The following is a 24,854-nucleotide window of genomic DNA, read 5'->3' on the forward strand; positions in this document are numbered from 1 at the left end:
ATGTTTATAGCAGCAATATCCACAATAGCCAAACTATGGAAAGAACCTAGATGTTCATCAACAGATGAAAGGATAAAGAAGATGTGGTATATATATACAATGGAATACTATGCTGCCATCAAAAGAAATGAAATCTTGCCATATGCGATGACGTGGATGGAACTAGAGGGTATTATGGTAAGCAAAATAAGTTAATCAGATAAAGACAATTATCATATAATCTCTCTGATACGAGGAATTTGAGAGGCAGAATAGGGGCTTGTGGGGGGTAGGGAAGGAAAAAATGAAACAAGATGGGATTGGGAGGGAGACAAACCATAAGAGACACTTAATCTCACAAAACAAACTGAGGGTTGCTAGGTGGAGGGGTTGCTGGGATACGGTGGTTTGGGTTATGGACATTGGGGAGGGTATGGGCCATGGTGAGTGCTATAAAGTGTGTTAAGACTAATGATTCACAGACCTGTACACCTGGGGCAAATAATACATTATATGTTAATAAAAATAATTAAAGAAATCTAGACCTCTATCCAACTATGTACTTAGAATTAATGGCTATAGCCCAGTACCTCATTTCCTCATCTCTAACATGGACAAGAAAGAACCTCTTTTATTTACTCTTAGTGACACTACAAGAATGAGAGACTCTCTGAAGTTTTGAAAAGCTATGAACACATGGCTGTATGGCATTATTGTTATAAATAGCTATGGCCCTTTCCTATTTGCCTTGACACTCAGTCTCCAGGAGCCATGATAACTTGAATGGCTCCCAGTCCTCTTCTGGAGGCCCATCTCTACCCACACATTCTTTTTTTTTTTTTTTTTTCCCCAAGAAGAACAATAAAACGCTTATTAAAAGGTTCATTTTTTCACATTTTATTGAGAACCATGTGACATATATTGCTTTATAAATTTAGAACATGAAGATTTGATTTATATTTATTGTGAAATTGTCACACATGTTTAGCAAACATTCATCTTCTCATATATAAAAGAAATATTAAATAAAAAGAACTTTAATAAAGAAATATATGAAAAGAAATAAAGAGGAAGCTAAGAAGAAACGAATTTTTCTCCTTCTGATAAGAACTCATGGGCTTTTACTTTCTTAACAACGTCCTTACATATCATTCAGCAGTGTTAACTGTAGTCATCCATTACCAAGCCCCATGTCAAGCTTTATTCCTTCACTTCCTTCTAAAAGTTTTCATGGTTTCAGGTCTTACAATTAAGTCTTTAATCTATTTTGAGTTCCTTTTTTGTGAATGGTATAAGATACTAGTTCAGTTTCTTCTTCTTGTGAATATCCAATATCCTAGCACTATTTATTGAAGAGATTATCTTTTCACCATGTTTTCTTTGATTGATCTTGCCTCCCTTGTCAAAATAAGTTAACCTTATATCCTTTAGCTTATTTCTGGGCTCTCCATTCTGTTCCACTCGTCTGTTTATCTTTTTTAATGTCTATATTATACTGCTTTGATGGCTGAAGCTTTATTGTATAGCCTGAAATCAGGAAGTGTGATGCCTCCTGCTTTGTTCTTCTTTCTCATAACTTCTTTGGTGATTCAGGGTCTTTTGTAGTTCCATATAAATTTTAAGAGTGTTTTTCCTTCTTTAAAATTGTCAATGGAATCTGGATAGGGATTGTATTGAATCTACAGATGGCCTTTGATAGTATTGATGTTACAAAAATATCAATTCTTCGGGACGCCTGGGTGGCTCAGTTGGTTGGACGACTGCCTTCGGCTCAGGGCGTGATCCTGGAGTCCGGGGATCGAGTCCCACATCGGGCTCCCAGCTCCATGGGAAGTCTGCTTCGCTCTCTGACCTTCTCCTCGCTCATGCTCTCTCTCACTGTCTCTCTCTCTCAAATAAATAAATAAAAAATCTTTAAAAAAAAAAAAAAAAAATCAATTCTTCAAATCCATGAACAGAAGATACCTTTCATTTATGTGTTTTCTTTGATTTCTTTCCTCACTGTCTTATATATTACAGTGGAGATCTTTCACTTTCTTAGTTTAATTTATCCATGAGTATTTTAGCATTTTTATGCTATTGTATGTGGTATGAAGTTCCATATTTCTTTTCCAGAAAATTCACTGTTAGTGTACAGAAAAACTACTGACTTCTGTTATACTAATATTGTACCTAAAACCTTATTCAATTCATTGACTAGATTTAACAGTTTTGGGGTTTTTTTGGTTGAGTCTTAAAGATTTTCTATATATAAAATCATGCTATCACAAATAGAATCAATTTTACTTCTTCTTTCCAACTCTGATACCTTTTATTTCTTTTTCTTACCTCATTGGTCTAGCTAGAACTTCCAGTATTATGCTGAATTAGAATGATTAGAATGAGTATCCTGTCTTGCTCCTGATTATAAAGGAAAAGCTTTCCACCTTTCAACATTGACTACGATGTTAGCTGTGGGTTTGTCATATGTGCCTTTTATTATGTTGAGATATATTCTTTCTACACATAACTTGTTGAGTTTTTATCATGAATGGATGCTGATTTTTATCAAATGTTTTTTTCTGTATCTATTGGGATAACCACAGGATTCTTTTCTTTCATTCTATTAATGTGATGTATGATATTGACTGATTTAGGTATGTTGACCTATTGTGCATTCCAGAATGAACCCCATTTAACCCACAGTGAATGATCCTTTTAATGTGCTGAATTTAGTCTACTAGAATTTTACTGAGAAATTTGCATCTATATTCATCAGGAATATGGGCCTATAATTTTCTTTTCTATTAATGTCCTTTTCTGATTTTATTATCAGGTAATGCTGGCCTTGGAAAATGCGTTTGGGAGTGTTCTCTTCTTCTTGATTTTTTTGAAGGGTTTGAAAAGGACTAATATTAATTCTTTGAATGTTTGGTAAAATTTATGAATGAAGCCATCTGGTCCTGGACGTTTGTTCCTTACGGGATTTTTAATTACTGACTCATTCTCCTAACTAGTAACTGATCTAATCATATTTTCTATTTCTTTCTGATTCAGTCTTGATAGTTGCATGTTTCTAAGAATTCTTGCATTTCTTCTAGGTTGTTTAGTTTGTTGTGATATAGTTGTTCATAGTAGCCTCTTAAAAGCTTTTGAATTTCTATGGTATCAGTTGTAATGTCTCATTTTCATTTATAATTTTGCTGATTTGGGCCACTTCTCTTTATATTTTGGTTAGCCTACTTCCGGGTTTGTCAATTTTGTTTACCTTTTCAAAGACTCCTAGTTTGGTTAATCTTCTGTACTGTCTTTCTGTTTTCGATTTCATTTATTTCTGCTCTAATCTGTATTATTTCTTTTCTTATGGTAACCTTGGACTGTTTATTCTTCTTTTTCTAGTTCCTAAGGTACAGTTAGGTTATTTATTTGATATTTTTCCTTGCTTCTTAATGTAGGTATTTATTATTATGAACTTTCCTTTAAAAGCTGCTTTTGTCTCATCCCAGAAGTTCTGGTATGTTATACTTATATTTTTGTATGTTTCAAGAAACACTTTTATTTCTACTTTAGCATCTTCTTTGATCGGGGGTTGTTCAGAAGAGTATTGTTTAACTTCCACGTGTTGGTGAATTTTCTGGTTTTCCTCTTGTTTTTAAGTTTTATGTCACTGCAGTCAGAGAATACAATATGATTTCAATCTTCTTTTGAATTTGCTAAAACTTGTTTTGTGGCCTAACATATGATAGCCTAGAAAATACTCTATGTGCACTTGAGAAGAATGTGTATTTTGCTGCTAGATAGAATGATATATATGTGTATGCTAGGTTCATTTGGTACACAGTGTTATTTAAATCCACTGTTTCCTTATTGATCTGCTGCTGTCTGGATTACCTACCCATTGTTGAGAGTATGGTATTAAAGTTCCAAACTATTATTGTATTAGTGTTTATTTCTCTTTTTAAAGTTTTTGTTTTATATATTTAGGTGTTCTGCAGTTGGGTTTATAAACATTTACAAATATTGTATCTTCTTGATGTATTGACCACTCTATCATTATACAAAAACCTTTGTCTCTTTTTACTATTTTTAGTTTAAAGTCTATTTTGTCTGATTAAGTATAGCTACTCCTACTTTTCTTTGGTTGCATTTGTTTCAAACAACTTTTTCCATCTTACTTTCATTCTATGTGTGTCTTTTTTTTTTTTTTAAAGATTTTATTCATTTATTTGACAGACAGAGATCACAAGTAGGCAGAGAGGCAGGCAGAGAGAGAGAGCGAGGAGGAAGCGGGTTCCCCGCCAAGCAGGGAGCCCGATGCGGGACTCGATCCCTGGACCCCGAGATCATGACCTGAGCCGAAGGCAGCGGCCCAACCCACTGAGCCACCCAGGCGCCCTCATTCTATGTGTGTCTTAAGGCTAAAGTGAGTCTCTATTAAGCAAAATATTGTTGGAATTTAATCTTCTTATGCTTAGTGATTATTCATAGGTAAGGACTTACTGTTGCCATTTTGTTAGTTTTTTTCTGGCTGTTCTGTAGATTCATTGTTTTTATTTCTTATCCTGCTGTAATTTTTATGTTTTGATGTCTTTGGGTATCAGTATGCTTTGAGTTCTTCATCATATTCTTTTCTGTAATTACTAGAGGATTTTCCCTTCTGGGAAAGCCATAAGGTTTACGTAAAATATCTTGAACTCATAATACCCTATTTTGAACTGATAACTACTTAACATCCAGAGAATTCATAAATTTTACACTTTTACTTCTCCTTTTCCTCACATTTTGGGTTGCTGCCATTAAAACCTGGGTGGCTCAGTGGGTTAAGCCGCTGCCTTCAGCTGGGGTCATGGTCTCAGGGTCCTGGGATCGAGTCCCGCATCAGGCTCTCTGCTCGGCAGGGAGCCTGCTTCCACCTCTCTCACTCTCTGCCTGCCTCTCTGCCTACTTGTGATCTCTCTCTGTCAAATAAATAAATAAAATCTAAAAAAAAAAAATTTACATTTTTTACCTTGCATGTCTAATAACAGATTATTGTAGCTATTGGTTATTTTTGCTATGTTCTTTTTTGAAACTTTGGACTAGAGTTGTAAATAAATTAGGCACCACTACTGCCATATTGCAGAATCTAACTCTAACTATACTTTAACATTACAGTGCGATTTATAATACTTTTCAAATATTTTTATGATGTTAGTTAGTGGTCTTTTACTTCACTCAAAGAATTCCCTTCAGCATTTCTTCTAAGGCAGGTCTAGTGGTAATGAACTTCCTCAGCTTTGGGAGTTTGTATCCCTCCTTCATTTCTGAAGGACAGCTTCACCAGGTATTGAATTCTTCGTTGATGGTTACTTTCTTTCAATATTTTGAATGTCATCCCATTCTCTCCAGGTCTGAAAAGTTTCTGCTGAGAAATCAACCAGTATTCTTATGGGGGTTCCCTTGTACGTAACTTCTCTCTTTTTTCTCTTGATGTTCTTAAAATTCTTTGTCTTTGACTTTTGATGACTGAATTACAATGCCTTGATACAGCCTTATTGGGACTCAATATATTTGACATCCCTTGGGCCTCATAGAAATGAATGTTCATTTCTGTCCCCAAACTCGGAAAATTTTCAGGTACTATTGCTTTATATATAATTTCTGTCCATTTATTTCCTCTTCTCTTTCTGCAATTCCCATAATACAAACATTGTTTCTTTTCATTGTGTTCCATAATTCTGGAGGCTTTTCCACTCTTTGTTGTTGTTGTTGTTGTTTGTTTGTTTTGGTTCCACTCAGTGTAATGAGTTCCCCTGAGGGTTATTCCAGGTCACCAATTCTTTTTCTGCATAGTTGAGTCTATCTTTGAAACTCTATTGTATTCTTCAGTTCATTTTTTTTCCAACACTAGGATTTCTATGTTAGTGTTTATTTACTTGATAGTTGCTATATTTCCTTGTCACACTTCTTGTTTTGTTCATATGTTGTTTTCCAAATTTCCTCTCCTTCCTTGTGTTTTCCAAAACACAAGTTACCTGCGTATTCCTTGTAGTTCATTAAGCTTTCTTTAGAGGATTATTTTGAATTCTTTGTCTAATCTCCATTTCTTCAGGGTCAGCTATTGGAGCTTTATTAGTTTCCTTTGATAATGCCATATTTACCTAAAGTTTTTGTGATCACGGATTTCTTACATTGATATTTGTGCATATGAGTAATCAGACTCCTCTTTTAGACATTATAGATTTGCTTTGGCAGACACAATGATTCACCAGTCAACTTGGTTTGGGTTTCTCAGTGTGTCTGTTGGTAACAACCTTGGACTGGTGCGACATGCTACTATGGTCTATTTTGGGTGAGACAATTGAATTCTGAGGATGGGGTTGGGAAATTGCACATCTGGCTTAGGACAGCTGGTTGGATAGGACTGCTGGTTTGATTCCCTACCCAAATGAGGACGTACAATGGGCTCTAGGGTAAAACAGACCAGGCTTACTAGATGGCTGGAATTGGGTATTATATTCAACAATAGTCAGTCTATGAATTACCTTCCCTTCTCTAGTAGGCAACAAAATGGGACCCAGAGCTCATACAGTTCACTGTTTGGGAGCCCCAATCAGGCTAGAGTGTGTACTCAATAACCTGATCAGGTGAGATCACTGATTTTGCCTTGCAAATAAGGGAAGCCATGAGTTTTGCTGTCTGTTCAAATGCCACTGTATGTAGGACTATGAATGGGCAGCTTCCCATATGCTCTGTTTAGGTTCTATGGTCAGACAGGCTTAAGGTTGTCTTCAGCAATGAGTGGGACTACAAATTAGACTCCCTGACTGGGTGCAGTGGGAGAAACTGTTCCAAAGCCAGTGAAGGTCTTTGTTGTCTTAAGTCAATCCAAACCCGAAGTTCATTGGCTGAACAGGGTCACTGGCTTCACTTTGCAAAATACTGACTCTACCTGTCCTTCCCTGGGTTCAGAAACACTGCCAGGCTGCACAGCTTCCAGGAGTTGTCATCAGCCCTCCTGATCATATCGAGCTAGGTGAAACTCTCTACAGAGGATAGGGCTGTCTCAGCTTCTCTGTCTGGGAGGGAAATGGAGGGACCACTCCAGGCTAGTCACAATTTCCCAAACAGCCTCTCTGGTTGGAAGGGGATGGGAGCTACCCACAGCTATGGCTATGAATTAATCCCCTTGCTTGGGCATAACATAGGGACTAACCATGCCTGCTATCAGCTTGGCTCTGGGGGTGATCAGCTTTACCCACCCACCTCTTGGCTGGATCATCACCAGGCCGCATAGCTTCCAGTTGTCACCAGGCTTTGTGGTGGAAGATGGGGCTGGAAGACACTCTCCACACGGGGTAAGGCTATAATTCAGTTTCTTGTCTGGGTGTGGACAAACCAGGTTGTAGGGGTGGCAAAACTTATTCAAGGATCAGAATCAGGCAGATCTGCACCCCACCAAATTTCTTGGTCAGAATGAGCCCCCAACTTGGTTCTGCAGATGAGCAAAACCACTGGTTGGGATTACGACTTGGGTACTTCAGGTACGAATCACATTTGCCAAGACCCATGTGCTGGTTGTTATAAGTGCCATGCCCCTTCTCTCACTCCCCTCCCTTCTTTGTCACAGTCAGATTTCCAATGATTGTTCCTGAAGATTCCCCTGCAATCTCCATGGTGCAAGATCAGGGTAGTGGCTCCCATAAAGGAAACCCAATGCTGGAGACTAGGAGCTGGTTGTCCCCCACACACACACCCCATGCCCCACTCCAGTTCTTTTTTTCCCCTGGAGGAGCCAGAGGCTCGGGGGCCATCTCTTTGCCTGGTGCTGCACTGGTTTGGGGGAGAGGCAGTGTGATCAATGTGAAGCTGTTTCTGTTACCTTCTAATGAAGTCTGTCTGGGTGTCTACATTGAGGAGCTATAGCCTACCCTCCCCCACCATGCTCTAGGATTCTCTCAATGGTATCACATTCCTGAACGGTTATTAGTTGCTCTTGAGATGCAGAATGAAGTCGGGAACAATGTATTTCACCATTTTGGTGCTATCATTCTCCGGCCATTACTTTTTAATTGCTCAATTAAGAAAACTGATAGCTAATATGTTAAGGTAAAAGGGTACATGCTGTATATTCAAATTTGATAAGGAAAAAATCACTTATGCAACATTTTATTCTCCACTTCAAAATGATAACAGTCATTACATCAGGGTCAGGTAGTGATGGGGATAATTACAATCTGCTTTATAGTCCCTGAATTTTCAACAAATAATTGAATTACTTTTGAATTAAGAGAAAAGAAAAAAGAAAACAGACACAGGGTAAAGGCTGTCGACTTTCCCAAAGAAAAGAGTGATAGCCTGCCCAGCAACCTCCCAGCTTCTCCCTCCCTCCTGCAAGAACAGAGAAAAGAGTGAGCCCTCACCCCTCCTCCAGGGCCTTACCCTCATCTCTGCTTTTAACCCGACCCTCTCTCAGAAAACCAAAAATGTCCTGGGAAATCACCTGCCACTGTTCCCAAATTGCTGTTCTCCCCCATCAGTTTAGGTCACCAGAAGCTGATTTTACCCAGAAGTGTTCTAGATGTCAGCCCCATCAGTCTGTCCTTCTTAAAAACACTTTTGATCTGGGAATTCAGAAAGAAATTCTCCCCCCTCCCCAGCACAAAGCATGCATGTAACCCACAGTCAGGCATAGAGGAGGCTCTCAATAAATGTCAGGTCCCTTCTTTTCTACTGTCCACCTCCTGCCACTTACGCATCCCCTTTAAATAAAAGTGTCACCTCCGGTGCATAGATATTTGCCATACATAGTACAGTCTTAAACCGTTTACACAGATCTCCACAGATATGCACAGACATAAACGGGATTTGCTTAATAAACATTGTAGCATCTCCATTCTGTGCTTTAAAACTATGCATGCTAATTTTCTAGAAGACAGAAGGCAAGTGTCACACAAATTAAGTTTCCTCACAGACAAAAGCAGCTGTCTCACCTCACTTAACATCCCCACGGTCATGTTCAACAGCCCAAGCTTTAAAACTACCACTGGAGGTATGTTTAAATTTGAGGGAAAATGCAGTTCTGGACATCTGGATGCATTAAAAAATAACCTAACCCCCTCTTTTCCCTAAGGATAATATTGATAAATACATATAATATGGTCACACCCTTATGCTAGAGATACACACTTGGCATATTTTAAAAATTATTCTTCTGTTATTATTAATCTAAGAATTTGTTTAACCCAACAGTTTGTGCCTTAATTACAAGCCACTGACATGCCTTAATAAATAGACTTGCCAGGGTTTCACATCCATGGTTAAATTCTGCCTTGTAATAAATACGAGGGATTAAAAGTTGCACCAAATTTTCCTGTGATGGCATGCACATAGAGTATCACTTCTGCAAACTGATATTTTGTTTCAGGGAATAAACTGAAAATGTAAAAGTCAACCATGATACTGCTAATTGTCCTTACTTACTCTAGAAAAAATAACTGCCAGTTTTCAACTCTATTCCCCATCCCAGGCTAATTCTTGAAGCGCAACTTGAGTTTGCCATGGGACACGGAAGGAAAATTTGCTAGGAGACAGGACAGAGCACGCCAAGGCCCAGGGTGAGGATGAGAAGCACGGGCTGGAGAACGCGCATGCCTTCGTCACGGCTGGAGCACACGTAGGAAGAGAAGTGCTGAGCAGTCTCTAATGTCCATTTCAGCTCCAAAATCCTCCGATTTGGGTTATCAGAATACACCAGGGTATTCTCTGTGGCTTAGATCTAGGGAAGCAGAAATAACTTTTGGCTATCAAAGCGGAATATGCATTTAGACCAAATTTCTTGGTCCAGACAGAGGAAGTTGCACCCCCTATATCCTGGTCCAGGAAAGACAGACTCTAGGTTCCTTTCTCCATCTGGGTTTCTATCTAGCTAATGTTCCTCTCCACCCCGCCCCCATGACCCCAGCCTGAAGCACAGACCTGGGCCCCAAAACTGAGAGTATGGATTGCATACTGTCCTAACCCTTGAGGAAGGGGTACATACTATCCTCACCCTTCCCCCTCTCTACCCTCCTGGCTGGAACTGATTTTCCAAGTGCAAGCACAAGACCTCCATAAAGACACAGAAGCACCCCTCTGGTGAGTGAGGAAAGATACCCTCAGTGATCACCTGAGGGGTCAATGTCTCCAGCAGAGCAGAGTGGCTCAGACACCTTCTGACTTGGCCACCTGCTGAACTTTGAACTTGACAAGTTAAGTAAGCCTCTAAAACTCAGGGTCTTCATGTACAAAATGGAGAAAAAACCCACTTACCTCACAGGTGTGTGTGTGTTTGTGTATGAGGGAGAAAGAGACAGAAAGAGATAATAAAAAGCATTTAGCAAAACATAACCCAGAGGAAATGCTCAGGAAATGTTAGATATTTTTGCTATGGTTCCTTAAAAAGACAGCTGAGGGCCATCCAGCTTCTCATATATCTTTGTAAGTCCTAGCCTTTCAAGTGAGTATTTATAAGGTCACTACAGTAATTATGTGAAAATTCTCTGATTGGTTACACAAGAGAAATCACATTGGTGTTCTGACGAGGCTGGTGTGCCGCTGAAGAAAGGCATAAAAGTAAATCCATTCCTTCTGCTGGTAAGCTTGGAATATCTCTCATTAAATACCAACACCATAGAAAACAGAACCTTTGGGCCATGAAAAGGCAGATTTTGCTGGAAAGCTTTTACTCATTTATTTGTGTACTGATGACTTATTATAGGTCAAGCACCATTAAGTAGCTAGGGCACAGGATCAAACAAACAACAGATGATAATCTTTGCCCCCAAGGGGTTTCCATTCTAGGAGAGGGAGAATGAAAAGAAATGAAGATAAGAGCCAAACATACATGATAATAAGGAGTATAGAAAGAGGGCAGTAAAAGGTGGCAGGCAGCTCTGTGGGCAGGTGAAAATTTTCAGTAGGCTGTTTAGGTAAGTGGTCACTGAGAAAGCTGCACTTGATTGAATATCTGAAGGAGGTAAGGGAGTGAGCATGTAGATGTGTAGGGGGAAAAGGACACCAGGTTGATGTAGCAGAGGGGCCTCCAGGGGGAACAGGCTGGTGTGCTCAAGGAACAAGAATGAAGGCAGTGCCACGGGAGTTCACAAGCTAGAGAATAGTATAGATAAAGTCAGAGAAAAACAAGGCACCAGATTCTGCGGAGTCTTTCTGAAGTTAGGTGAGGAAGCCGTTAGTGTTTGGTGCAGAGGAAAGGTAAGATCGGACCAATGTTTAGCAATATTAGTAAGTGAAGTGTTAAAAACAGACCGTAGCAAAGAAATGCTGAAGCCAGCAAACTGGTTAATTATATCCGTAATACATTACAATTAGATATAATTAACTATTATTTACAACATACTGTAGTATGTCTACACCATGGAGACTCTGAGCAGTGCCATCCTTGAGATGAGGCAAGGAAGACCGCAGGAGAAGCAAGAGGGTGGGGTAAAGACTGGGAGACCCGTCTGGGCATGTGAAGCTGTAGACGCCCTATAGAAAGCCCAAGTGAGTGCTGAATAAACCGCTGAGTATAGAGTATGGAGCACGAGGGAGAGTCATTTAGGACACCCAGATGACATTATAAGCCACGTGACTGGAGGAGATTGCTCTGTGATCGAGTCTTGTTTTAAAAGAGAAGATGTTCGATGGGGCGTCTGGGTGGCTCAGTCGGTTGAGCCGCTGCCTTTGGCTCAGGTCATGATCCCAGGGTCCTGGGATCGAATCCTGCATCGGGCTCCTTGCTTGGCAGGAAGCCTGCTCCTCTCTCCGCCTCTGCCTGCCTGCCACTCCGCTTATGCGCTCGCGTGCGCTCTCGCTCTCTCTCTGACAAATAAATAAATAAAATCTTAAAAAAAAAGGAAGAAGAAGAAGCAGAAGAGAAGATGTTTGAGAGCTAATTCCAGGGCATTCCTATGGTCAGTGAGAAGGGGGTACAGGAGACCACGAGGCAGCAGCCAAGAATGCCAAGAAAGACAGTGCAGAGTACTGGAAAGGAAAACCAGTATGTCCTTCAATGACACAGCCAAGAATAGTTCCAGTGGAGTGACGAGGACAAACACCTGACCGGCTTGGAGCTAGGAGAATCCAGATGGAAAGAAAGTGAGGGAAAGAAGGATAAGCAATGCTTTCAAGGAGTATTACTGAAAAGGGGAGCATAAAATGAGGCAGTGTCTGCAGGGAGATGTGAACTCAAATGAAGGATGTTTCTTAATGCTGAGAGGGATTACAACACACATGCATGCCATTAGGAAGTAACAGAAAGCAGAGAATGATGCAAGAGAGAGACAGTGCAACCAGAGTTTCCACTCAGAATCGGGAGAGCCAGAAATGGGCCCCCAAGCCTGAGTCTAGGACAAAACACAGGTAAGAGGCAGGGGAAACGGCCTCTCCCCACCTTGACAAGCCCAGGAGTAGGACCTGCAGGATTAACGCTTCAAGTACTGAAGTTTCCACACTGCCAGCCAACCTGGGTGACTACAATTCACCAAAGAGATCATTTAGAGAACACAGGCTCCTGGGGGGACCCCAGAAGGACTATGGGTGATTGTTTCCGTGGCCCTGCACCTCTGCCTCAGGGCCTGACCTAACCTTCTGACTCCTAAGCCCTGGGAGCCGGGCTGAAGCTAACAGCAGATTATTATTCAGGCTCCAATAGTTCTGAGATAGAGGTGTCAGCACATTCCCAAGGAACAGAAAAGGAGGCTGGAACATGGGGCACCAGCCACTCTTTGCCAAAGAGCTAACCTGGTGTGGTCCAGCAAACGTGGAAAATAAAGAAAAAATGCAAATACCTGATTTATGATACTCATGCCCTAGGGACATTTTCTTTCTTTCTTTCTCTTTCTTTCTTTCTTTCTTTCTTTCTTTCTTTCTTTCTTTTTGAGAAATCACAGGCGCGTGATGGAATCTTAGATGCTGTAGGTTTGTTTTCCTTTAAACAAGGTTCCAGTCTTTTTGCAATTCCAAGTTTGACGGGTAGAAGACGGAAGGCAAGCAAGATAGGCAAACGTGTGCATATTTATAATATGGATAAACAAGCAGATTGATAAGAAAAACACCTTAAAACACAGAATGCATGAATTCGTTCACTTCTTTAAGTGCTGCCTTGTTCCAGGAAAAATATAAGATGAGGAAATGTACACATAAGGCTAAAATGCCGAGCTAAAGGACAGGAGATGCAAGAAGCAGACGTGGGTACCAGTTAGCTCTAGGCTCCAGGGATGCCCTAAGCACTCTGGGCCACGGTTTCCTCATCTCCAAAACAGGGGACAAAACCAGAGGGTCTCAGGGACTCCACTACACCGACATATCTTTGACTTCACAATTCATCTCAATTCCCAAAAGGCATTTCTCAGCCCAGCGAGGATTCGGCCTTATAAACGCCCGCCTCCACGCGTCTCTCTATCTGAGACAACTCATCTGTTCTGCGGCTCCTCTGTGCCTGCCGAATGGCTCCACAACAGGCTGCTTTCACAAATGCCCCCCATTCCACGGCCCCCCGGCACATGGGGGCCTTCTAAGCCAACGGGCTCTTTCCAAACTGACCCCGCAAGGCTGGAGAAGCTGCGCACATGAGTCAACGGTCCCAAGGACCAGCAGCTTAGAAAAGTCCATTCAACAAGGCGACTCCTGGAAAGCAGGGCTTGCTTCTTCAATAAATATCATGGCTGCTGATGAGAAAATCAAAAGAAAGAAGGCTCGAGGATCTCTTAGAGAGAGGAGCACAAGTGTTTGGGAGGGTGAAGAGGGAGCCTGGTCAACTTGAAAACAAGGCAATATAGGAGATTTGGAAGGTTTGGGGTTGGCTTACCATTTCTGCACACGATTCTCTTCAACACAGGCATTTCTGATCCAAACAGCAAGATAGGAAACCCAGGTCCAAAAGAAGAGCTAAATACGGCTATAGTACACCATATTATACTGTACACTCAGTAGAAAGAGAACAGTTATAAAGGACCCTTAGTGTTTCTGAACAAGTTTCTGAACCACACTATACATTTGCGACCTTAGATAGCACAGCAGGTTTTCACTCTAAACCACCTAAGTATGTAGATTTTTAAACACCACTTAAATGATCTTCTCCCCAAAGAATTAAATTACCATTTATAGCCTATTCCTCTATTAAAAATTAATGAATTTACTAGCTCCTAGGATGGAGGCCTTCATTTGTTTTATAATGAAAAAAGCTTTGATCTGCAATTCTCCAAGGCTGTGATTGTTTTTATTCTTCAGTTCTTCTCATTAAAAATAAATACCTCCATTCTCTAAGATACACCTGCAAAGCACTTAAAACACCCATTTGAACAATAGGAAACCTATTTTCGTCTCCCCGCAAAAGAATCTACTGTTTAAAGTGCTTCTGCAGTGGGGAAAAGCACTTTTCTTCACTACCCAGGCACCATTCTGGGTGGTGAAGGACCAAAATTGAAGGTTTGCAACTAATCAGTATTTACAGAGCGAGCTCAAAGGGCAACTTCTTAAAGCCAAAGATCTGAGCTGTAATCAGAATTCTTCACATATTGTCTTTTGCTCAAGAGGGAGTAACAAGCCAACTTGAAGTCACAGTCTGATTCATTGAGTACTTCAGGCTACACCCCCTAATGAAGTCCAAACCACCAGGAGCAGATTCTCTAGAACAGACGCCATGAGCCTTAATAGCAAAAGGCAAATGACCTCTTCGTGCATAACCAAAAAAATGGCTGATTTTTTTCCTCCCATGCTATCATTACAGTAAAATGCTCATAACCAGGTCCTAAGTGTTTTATGTATTATTAAGACAAGAAAGAGGGAGGCTTTTCGAAATGAGCTAGTTTTCAGAGACTGCTGCTAATTCAAATGTGGTCATTCAGGAAAACAGCTACCCCAAAACACATTCTATATTTGAATAACATGACCCACTCCAATCCAGTAACTCTTTGCTGATTACACAAAGGGCTCCATGAACAAATGGAGTCATAAGTCCCCTCTGTGTGGATAGGGGACAGTTTCTCAAAGCTATTTCCAGGGTCTGGGCATTCACATTCATTACTCACTGCTAGATTATCCAGGCTTCTGCGACATGAGATTTAGAATAATCAAAAACCCTGGGCTGATCCTGTCACTGGCAGTGATTGCCTGCCTAGAAGTCGATAAAACAGTCTTGAACCCTGAATTTTTCCAATCCACAGACACTGCATACTGAATCTCTACAATCTATCAGCTGCTGGAATGACAAAGCATCACCAGCAATGTGTATCCCCACTGCCAAAACTGGGGAGAGTTTCCCATTAGGAACCGTCTCTGATCTAAAGCCCGGAGCCAAAGGCAAAGAGAAGCAGTCAGTCTCCGGGGAGTGGAGGGGAGTCACGCTGCTGTTAAGCAGTAATTTTTGCCAACACTCTCATCTTGGGGAAGAGCATTAGCAGTGGCACTCAAGAGTGCTGCCAAGCTGTTTACCCACTGCCTGCCATCCTGCCCACCACACCCGTTCTCCTGAGAGGAGGGGAAGGGAAGCAAGGTGGAACATTCTAGAAAACAAAACACAGATTCCCCCAAATAAGTTACGTCGCCATTTCCATCCTCTACTGTCTCAAACACACATACAAAAATACATAAGTGATTAAAAAGATCATTTTCTTAATTTTGGCACTGAATTATAAATATGCAAATGACTCCTCTAGGAGACAAAACACTGACATGCACAACAGAACCAGATAGGATTCTTCTGCCAAGAATACTGCTTTCCCCTAAGTATGAAGGAAATAATTTCAAATTTGGCGAAGATAGATAATTTCTTAAAAACAGAGGGGACCTAACTGCCAGTCTCCAGATGTCCCACAGATGATCAGCCACTTGAGCAGATACCTCGAATGAGCTTCCCTGGAGCTATAAGAGGGGGGTGACCCTGTGAAAAGAACATGGTCAGCACTTCTCAATCTGCAACGCATCTTCCTTCTACCCAGTGTCCTAACTCCCTCACCTTCCACCACACATAAAAGCTTGGCAGCACAGTCAATCACTGTCCATCCTAGAAAGCCTAACCATGGGACAACATAAATAAAAATGACAATAATAATAATAATTATTATTATTATACCATCATGTTAACAGATAACCACCCGCCCTTAGTAAAAGCTGCAGATGCACACATGAGTGTCTAATTAGAAAAACAAACAGACTGGATGTGTTTTCAGAAGTTGTAATCTTAGCCGTGCCCATGCAACTCATAAGCAGAGCCCACAGAGCTGTCTTACTCTACATCCTCCCATTCCTACCTTCTACTCTACACTCTCCCATTCCCACCTTCTTAAAAATGGAAGACATCCATCTCTGACTTCACCAGGCAACCTCAACTTTCCTAAACATTCCCTATTTTGTGTCTCAGAGATATCCACTAACTCGATGAGAGCTCGCTGCCCTCCAGCTTCTGCTCCCTCCCAGTCTCACTGCATAAAGAAACAGGATCATACCTGTAATGTTATTTTCCTAATAGAGAATTCTATCACCCATGGGCTATGAGCATCTAACTCTAATCTAGATGAAACCTCCTGTTTTCTGATGTCCCCAAGGTAATACTGTCTTTGGCTATATTTCAGCAGTTCAATTCTCCTCAGACGGTATTTATAGAGTTTCCTCCATGCGCCAGCGCCACGCTCCATCTGAGAAAATGAAGGAACAGCAGCCAGTTGCAGCCATCTGTGGAGAAGACTGACCTGCAGGCATTCCTAGGACAACAGTTGAAGTACTCTGCTTGAAAGCACGTGCAAAGAGCTAAGGGGTAGAGCAAGGAAATCCTCCTAGTACTCAGCCTCTGCAAAGTTCATCTAAAGAAGTCCAGTACAGGTTTGTTCAAGCACAGTGGGCCCCGGGATTAACAACTAAAATCAACACACAGAACCCTACGGTAAGATGGGCCTGTTCCAAGAGGCCTGGCTACTTTCCCATCTTAGCTATACCCAGTCCCAAGCTACGGGAAGGATTTTCTAGGCTCGAATCCTCATAGCATGATATTCCCATTCTTCCCCTTATCTTTCTTTACCTTAAAACCCAAGAGAGGGAATCTTTACAGGTGGTGCGAAGGCCTGTGAGCAACAACATCACAGCCTGTTCATGGCTTCCTCTGTAAAACCCGTGTCAGCCCCAACCTCCTTTTCCAGCAATTTCCATGTTCTTACTTTTGTGGACCCCACAGTCCAACCAAAGGGAATCACTTCTGGGATCACAGAGGCTTGATGCCTTCCCATGTCCCTGTGGTTGACACACTATATCCACTGCTGTGATGCCTCCCACCACACCCTCGCCACAGCCCTTTCCATATGTCTGTCCTTCAAAGCCAGCTCAAATGCCACCTCCTCTGCCATCCTCCCAGAGCTATCCGGCTCCTAACTTTCCTATTTATTTACTTATTTACTTACCCACCACATGGCTATTAAAAACCTACCCTGTGCTGTGTTAGGTACTACGGGGGTAGAAATAAATGAACAGAATTTTCTCCAAGCCCTCAGGGCACCCCCAGAGGTAGGGCGGTATACACATGCAGTACAAGAGGGTGAGGGATTTCACAATGTCCCAAAAAACCTTTTGTGTCCCAAGATGCAAAGAACACCATCTGCTCTGATGGGTCAGTAAAGGCTTCAAGGAAGAGGCCGTGTCATCCCTTCTGGTCTTTGAGCTACTTTAGGGCAAGGTCTGTGTCTAGTTCCTACCCCTCCAGGTGGACCAGCCCAATAAACAGTCTGAAATAAAGGAATAAAGGCATGGACAAATGAATAACAAATCAATTCACCCCAGGGCTCTCACTTTGTGCAAGATCATTTTAACGAAAACTTCCAGAAAGCACAAAGATTCCAATCTCAGTGACAGGGGGTAGGAGAAGTACATCACTTAGCTGTTCCTGAATGGAAGGTTAGACCAGAAGCTTATTCAAGTGAACAGGCCATCATTAACTGTAAAAGCTGCAGAAGAAAACTGGATTCAACTCTTCAGGGCATTCACTGAACTGCTAGCTAAAAATCTATGAAACCCAAACCATGAAAACTAATGAGTAGAGAATCGAGGTGTTACAGAGCCAGTGTCCTGATAGAACTGGGCTTACCTGTCATAGCACTGAGGATGCTTTAGAAAATGATTTAAGGTTTAATGCTTGAGGTGGCGGTTTCGTGTCAAAAATTTTGACTGATGAACTTGATAATACTCCAAACTACGTGTCAAGTAGAAAATCTGACTGCCTCTCAACTCAGAGGCAAAGCTCGCTACTGATAAGCAAGTCTCAGATTTGATTCTGCTTTAATAGGAATAAAATGGTTACTGGTATGATCTTTTCTGGTGCGATAACACCAAGATGATTTCCCAGAGAATTAGTGCAGCTTGTAGACAGAGCACTGAACTGGGATTTGCATGCAAATAGGATCCCAAAGACCAGGTTTCAGAACCAGCCTTATAACTTAATTGTTATGTGAGGATAGAGCAATCATTCAACCTCTATACCTTTTTTCGCTCATCTATAAAACAAAAATAGGCATGTTGACTGGCTTACTTTGCAGCAGTGAAATCAGATTGTAAATTTCAGGTCAATGCAATGGGTAAAAGACAGAGCTGGTCATTGAAGTCAGGTTCAATGCTGAGATTACCTAACTTCACAAAATAAAGTTAATGTTGAACTAGGATTAATTTATATTTTCTAAACAGCTTCATTAGATTAAGCTAAACAGAATTCCTATTCTTGTTCTACAAATGAAGAAACAGAGCAAGGAGCAGAGTTCTACCGGTTCTGTCTTGAAAATGTTTCTTTGGAGCACTTTACGTGGCAAACTGTCAAGTTTCACGGATATAATACCCACAGCCACCAAATCCAACCCTTAATCAATTAACATTAGGTGGATTTCAGTAGATTCCTAAGGAATCTCTGTTCACTGTACCTACCCCCGATGCCAGCTCTTCCTTACTACAAATTACCTCTCTCAAGACTTGACAATATTGTCTTGTTCAAGATCCACAGGGATGCATGTGAGTTTAAGTAAAATTCCAAACTGTTTCCTTTGCCATCCCCTTCTTTATGAGTACGACAAACGACCTCTTTACTGTCTTCAAAATTCATTTCACCAGCTCCTGCTTTTCTCACTCTGACCATTTTCTCTACTTTTCTCCAGATCTCATCCATGTTTCAAGACTCAACTCTTGCTTCACAGCCTTCAAGAAGCCACTACACATACAGGGAGTGGGTGTCAAGTCTTCTATTCCTCAGACTCCCCCTGGACACGGTCGATCATTTTATCATTGCACTTACCAAAGTTCATGCTGAGTCCTGTCTGCGGTATTTTCTCTTAAATGAGACTGACAAATAATTCTGTGGACGAGAAGCCATGTTTTGTCATCTTTGAATTATCTGATGTTCTTTCTGTCATGCTTTACAAATAGTAAGCATTTAGTACCTGTTGTTGAAGTTACGGAACTGAACTTATTTATCCCTGAACTATTTATCCCACAAATATTTACTGGACACCTTATGACCCAGGCACAGTCATAGGCTCTGAGGACACAGTGTTAATAAAAGTAATATTCATCTCTATTATCTACCGCAGGTTATAATAAAGAAATGGGCAATCTATTTACTGTATCTGATTTTGATGATGATCACTTTATAGCAAAATAAAATAAAAACCAATTCTGAGACATGTACAATCCCAAGGCAAAGAAAGGTTTGTGATTTTAAGTTAACAGGTCAGGGAAGGCCCAAGTGAGAAAAATTCAGAAGGCGGGATGGGTGATACAAGGTAATGATCACTTGCAGAGTACCAGCTATGGGCAAATACATCATCAGGTACTGTTAAATACTGAAATCTAAACAAGACATGCTTCTTATCCTTGAGGATCCTTCAAGTATCATAACAGAGAAGGTACAGGCAAAAATGACTTATACAGAGCAGGAGACAAGGAGTCTTGCCAAAGAGACTTAAAATCTCTCCTCAGAGAAGAGACACAAGGAAGAACTTCAAAGAGCTGATGGCATTTGAAACAGATGAGAAAGAAGGGGCGTGGTATATACAGGCCAAAGGATGGGGGTGGGGATTTGAAGAGTAGGACTCTTGAATGTAAAGATGCTAGTTTAAATTCTAGGAAGAGGAGTAATCCAGACAAGGAGACCCTTCCCCCAGGTCTCCTGTAAGACACAGCATCCCAGTGAGTGATTAGAGTATCTGCCTAACTCCAGAAGAAGCTTCATTTCACGTTTATTGATTCATTTACCTTTGATTGAGCACTCACCCCAAAGCAGTTCCCGTGCTGGGCACTGAGAAAAAGTCATTTAAGATTTAGGCCTTCTGAAGAGATCGGTACTTCACGTAAGATTCCCAGGTGGGGTGATTCCCGAGCCCATTTGCACTGTGCCTAATTAGAAATGTTTTCTTGATTGTAAAATATACACAGCCTTGTAGAAACTTGGAAAACATAAAAAAAATTATAAAGAAAAAAATAAAACAAACCTACCACCCAAAGAGTTTCTATTAATTTTAAGATTATTTCCTTTCAGTGATTTTCTCTTCTTTTCTTTTTTTGTAAGTAATCTCTACTTCCAATGTGGAGCTTGAACTCACAACTTTGAGATAAAGGGTCACATGCTCTACCAATAGAGCCAGGCAGGCAGCCCTTCTTCTAGTGATATTTTACAATCTCTCTCTTTTCTTCCTTATGAAATATAATAAACACTAAGATGTATAAATGAGAATACATATACATGTGTTTGTGCTTCAGGTGCTTTTAATTTAATATTATCTTATAGGTCTTCTCTTATGTTATCAAAAATCTATGAAAATATAAATATAATAGCTATGCACTATTGCATTGTACTTACTCTGCCATGAGATATTTAAATTGCTTCAAAGACAGTATTTCTGCTATTATAAATATCTTCAACAAACATATTTACAGATAAATATTTGTTTCATTAAAAGAAACTCTTAGAAGTGGACTTATTAGGTCAAAGAGAACATGCATATTTTCAATAAGCTTGAGTTTTAAAGAACAAATAGAAGCAAACTAAGAGGAAAGGGAAGGCAGTGTTGGCACCAGGAAGAGTATGGACGAAGATTCATGGGCAGAGAACAGTACAATAGCTTCCAGGAACTTCAGGTAATTTGGTCAGGTGAGATCAAAGGGGTGTGTTCATCGGGCTGAGGGAGTGGCTGAGTTGAGATGAAGCTCAAGAAACAGACAAGAACCACATCATAAATAGTCTGGAAAGCTACATCGCAGGGATTTGACTCCATCGTGGAGGTAGTTATGAGAAACTCTGAAATATTTTAAGCAAAAGAGGAACATGGTCAAATCTGTGATTTAGAGAGGCCACACTTGCGGCAATGACAGATGGGGATACACTGAAGCAGAAAAGACGCCCCTGAGAGCTCCTGTAATATCCAGGAGCAAAGTAAGAACGGCCAGAAGCAAGGCATGAGGAATATACAAAAAGGGATATGTACAAAGGATATTAAATCACTTGAATGTACAAAATACGGTGACTGATTTCAAAGACAGTGAAGTACCCCCATCAGGGCGAATTGTAGTTGACTCTTCCCATTTGAGATGGGCCGATGTAAGTTCTGGAAGGAATCTACATGTCCTTCGTGTTAAATATCCTCTTTACCTTCTCCCCAAAAATGTCAACAGCTATCTGTGTTCCCACTTACTTCTGACAGATGATGTGTCCTCAGTATCTTAAAGTTTTGTCTCTAAACAAACCTACGTTTGCCTTTTATGCATCTACGAAGGGCATGATGGCCTCAGCAATGATCTAGCCGAGGGAAAGGCTGAACCACACACTGTGGTGGGTCACACCAGGGACAGGAGGCAGGTGGGCCCTGATGGATATTTTGACAAACCCACATGCCCTAAGGTCATCTTACGCAGAGCATAAAGTCTTACAAAAGTCTTACTGTACCTTACAAAAGATACAGTAGTATGATTTTAAATGGTATTACTTTTCTTTGGACCCACCTCTATACTGCTCATGCTAGGATTTCATCCGCCTGGTACACACAAGCCCTAATTCAGACCTACTGTTTTCCTTTCCTCTTCTCCTGGCATGACTATGGTTCTTAAAATCCAACAGTACCCACCAGAGAGGACAAGAAGCCATCCAAGATGGAAATGTGCAGGAGTAAACAGGGCACACTTATTCAACAAATATTACTATCCTTATCATACTGGAGACAGACTGTTCCCTGAGATGGGCTGGTCTCCAGAAAAAAACCCCTCACTCTATCTCCATACCTTTATTTATTTATTTGACAGACAGAGATCACAAGGAGGCAGAGAGACAAGCCGGCTCCCTGCTGAGCAGAAAGCCTGATGCAGGGCTTGATCCCAGGACCCTGGGATCATGACCCAAGCGAAAGGCAGAGGATTTAACCCACTGAGCCACACAGGTGCCCCTCTCCATACCTTTTTTAATTAGCACTTATGGGTGGAAGGACCTAATGAGAATCATTACATGTTGCAATTAAGTTTGGGCAAACAAGATTCAAAACTAAATTGTTGAGTCACACTTTTTTTATTCCTTCATCTATTTGCACAGTTTTGGTTGTAATTTGCTTACATAGGGAAAATATGTTTTATCTATCTAAAATATGTTTTATCTACAGATAGATAAACTTTATGAAGTATATACATATGAGTGTATATGTATATATACACATGCACTTCATGAAGAATATATAGAGAATATAAATTTATATATATTTATTTATATGTACATATGAAATTGTCCACCTACTATAGCTTCCTGCCTCCATTAGTCAGAGGACATGTGTATTTCTAGATTGAATAACCAAAAACAAACAAACAAACAAACAACAACAAAAAAAAAAACCTTAAAATTGAATCTGGGAAATCCAAAGAGACCCAGCAACTTCTGTAAATGTGCAGAACATCCTAATATATGCTGACCTATATGTAAGACCTATCAGAGTTACAATGAAACACAAACACGAGGAATAGAGTCAAAACATTTCATGAATGTCCCAACATTGTTTTTTAAGATTTTATTTATTTTTTTGACAGAGATCACAAGTAGGGAGAGAGGCAGGCAGAGAGAGAGAGCAAGAAGCAGACCTCCTGCTGAGCAGAGAGCCCGATGCAGGGCTCAATCCCAGGACCCTGATATCATGACCTGAGCTGAAGGCAGAGGTTTAACCCACTGAGCCAACCAGATGCCCTGTCCCAACATTTTTTTTTATAGCAGTAAATTCCAATGGAATATCCCAAACAAAGCTGCTCTTAATCTAATAGTTGGTCAATTAATCAAAAAGGTGAATTAAAATAAAAAATAATAATTTAAACATGTAATTTTTAACATAAAATACATAAATATGTGTATTCACCAATCATTTGACAAGGCCAGTGCCTGTTTCAGCTCTTATATACAGCATACATAAATCAAGCCCCATGATTCCCAATTAGGCATTCTTTAATGCCAATTAAACTTATACCATCAACGGGGTGCCTGGGTGGCTCAGTGGGTAAAAGCCTCTGCCTTCGGCTCGGGTCAAGATCCTGGAGCCCTGGGATAAAGGCCCGCATCGGGCTCTCTGCTCAGCAGGGAGCCTGCTTCCTCCTCTCTCTCTCTCTCTCTCTAACTGCCTTTCTGCCTATTTGTGATCTCTGTCAAATAAATAAATAAAATCTTTTAAAAAAAAAATAACTTACACCACCACTACTACATGTACAATTTTTTCTCTTCTCCTAGAGTTATCTCACCTGCCTAATTTGACAGAAATATTTTGGAAAATATCTTTTCCCCAGTGTTTCACTAAGTCTCCCAGAAACAACGACCTTTACACAGGCATGTAAGACTAATTTACATAATATTTAATAAAAATACTTAAGTCCAACTATCTCAGCAAGTTTGATCACAACTAAAGTTCATTTTTGTAAGTACCTAACAGCCCGTGGGAGTAGATGTGGGCATGCCAAAGCGTAAGCTACCATCTGCAGACAATCAACACATCAGGAGCATCAGTCTGACTGTTCCACAGTGCGAGAGACTGTCTGGGAACCCAGAAAGGAACTTAACTGGCTTATAGTTAAGAAAGTATCTGCCACATAAACAATGAATTTTGGAACACTGAAAAAATAAAATAAAATAATTTAAAAAAAAGTTTCTGCCACAAATAGAAATTATTTCATAACAAATACAGTTGTCTAATGAGACTAATTAGTTAGTTATGGCTGTAATAATGTTACAGAACAAACCACCTAAATCCAATGGCATACAATAATAAGCATCTTATTCCTCATGCTCATGAGTACCCTAAGTCAGCTTTGATCAACACAGGTGAGCACCCCTGACTCAAGCTTTGGGTCAGCTAAGCCTGATTCCTCCCTTTAGACTGGGCTGGGTCTGATCTACACATACCTACTCAGGCACCCAGTCACCAAGAGGAAGCAGCTATCCAAGGAAAAGTTCTGCTCATGGGGATGGCAAAGCATAAAAGATTCTACAAGCCCCTTCTTGACATATCATGGATGACAAACCATGAATTCCACTGGCCAACAGAAGGCACATGACCATACTATTTCTCAAGGACAGGTAGCAGACACCACCAACACTGAAGTCAAAACAAGTCATATGGCCAAGTCTGAGAAAATACACTTACTTCTGTGGAGATGAGGGAAGAGTGTGAATATTTTCAGGAATAATTCAATCTATCACACAGACCAAAGTGAAATACTGATGTAGGATCTTAAGTATGTTAAAATTCTGGTAAAACTTATTTTCAAGGTCAATTTAAGCTCTTTCTATGATGTTACAATGTTGTGACTCCTGTAATAAAAATGTACTGCTAGATTAATTGATAATGTTGATAGAAATAAAAAGGACTAGTGTTTCAGATATTGTTTTGTTTAAA

General features: G+C 40.6%; 1 protein-coding gene across 1 annotated transcript in view; it reads right to left on the minus strand.

Moving 5' to 3' along the window:
• The window catches only part of FAT3 (FAT atypical cadherin 3), a 641,086-nt gene that overhangs the window by 560,804 nt on the left and 55,428 nt on the right, over positions 1 to 24,854 (minus strand). The gene's annotated exons all lie outside the window — the stretch shown is intronic.

Source organism: Neovison vison, chromosome 7, assembly GCF_020171115.1.
Source record: "Neovison vison isolate M4711 chromosome 7, ASM_NN_V1, whole genome shotgun sequence".
Lineage (NCBI taxonomy): Eukaryota > Metazoa > Chordata > Mammalia > Carnivora > Mustelidae > Neogale > Neogale vison.